Raw genomic sequence first — 692 nt, 5'->3', positions numbered from 1 at the left:
ACATTAATAACAATCCGCAGAAAAACCAAAAAAACAAAAAACCCCCCCCCCCCCCTTAATACACTTAATGAAAGCCTCCTTTATAAACATAATGAAAACTCAACAGCTGGATTTGTATAGCTGTTTTATCAGGCCATCAGCACTCCAATAAAAATAAAATAAAAGTTTAATTTTTTCCCCCCCCATCAAACAACAAGTGATTGTTTGTTTGCCTTGTTTGCGTAACCGAACAAAAGCTGGGTCGCTGCAGTTGTCTGGCTGCTATGTAATTTTAGGCCCAAGGCTCAGCAGAGGCTGATTAACCAATCCATCTACCATATGTGCAAAAAGAGGTTGCCAGCTTCATTCTCTGCAGGGAAAATTGGCATCTATCTTGGTTTGCATAGAGGTGTCTTTCCAATCTGCGGCAGCAGCGGCAAGTATAAACTATGAGGGCCTGAAACACCTTTTGCTGGTATCATATTGAGCTATAAATGTACAACTGAAATGTATTATTTATAAAGATAGCCGTTTCTAATGTGCTATTACACTAATGGTTTATTGTTTCCCATTTGGCTTCCAATAGTAGTGATTACATGGTTAAGGTTTTATAAAATCATTTGCTATAGAAGGCAGACTTCAGGAATTAAACAGGTTATGTTGCCTATCAGCTTACAATACCAGGCACAATTACTAACACATGAAAATCCTAA

At 38.0% G+C, this 692-nt stretch overlaps 1 protein-coding gene across 1 annotated transcript in view; it reads right to left on the bottom strand.

Moving 5' to 3' along the window:
- Nucleotides 1-692, bottom strand: part of LOC104619903 (uncharacterized protein C20orf26-like) — a 13,570-nt gene that overhangs the window by 11,270 nt on the left and 1,608 nt on the right. The window lies entirely within an intron of this gene.

The sequence above is a fragment of the Phaethon lepturus genome, unplaced genomic scaffold (assembly GCF_000687285.1).
Source record: "Phaethon lepturus isolate BGI_N335 unplaced genomic scaffold, ASM68728v1 scaffold21074, whole genome shotgun sequence".
Lineage (NCBI taxonomy): Eukaryota > Metazoa > Chordata > Aves > Phaethontiformes > Phaethontidae > Phaethon > Phaethon lepturus.
Note: the sequence above shows the minus strand (reverse complement) of the source record. Positions and strands in the feature narration are given on the sequence as shown.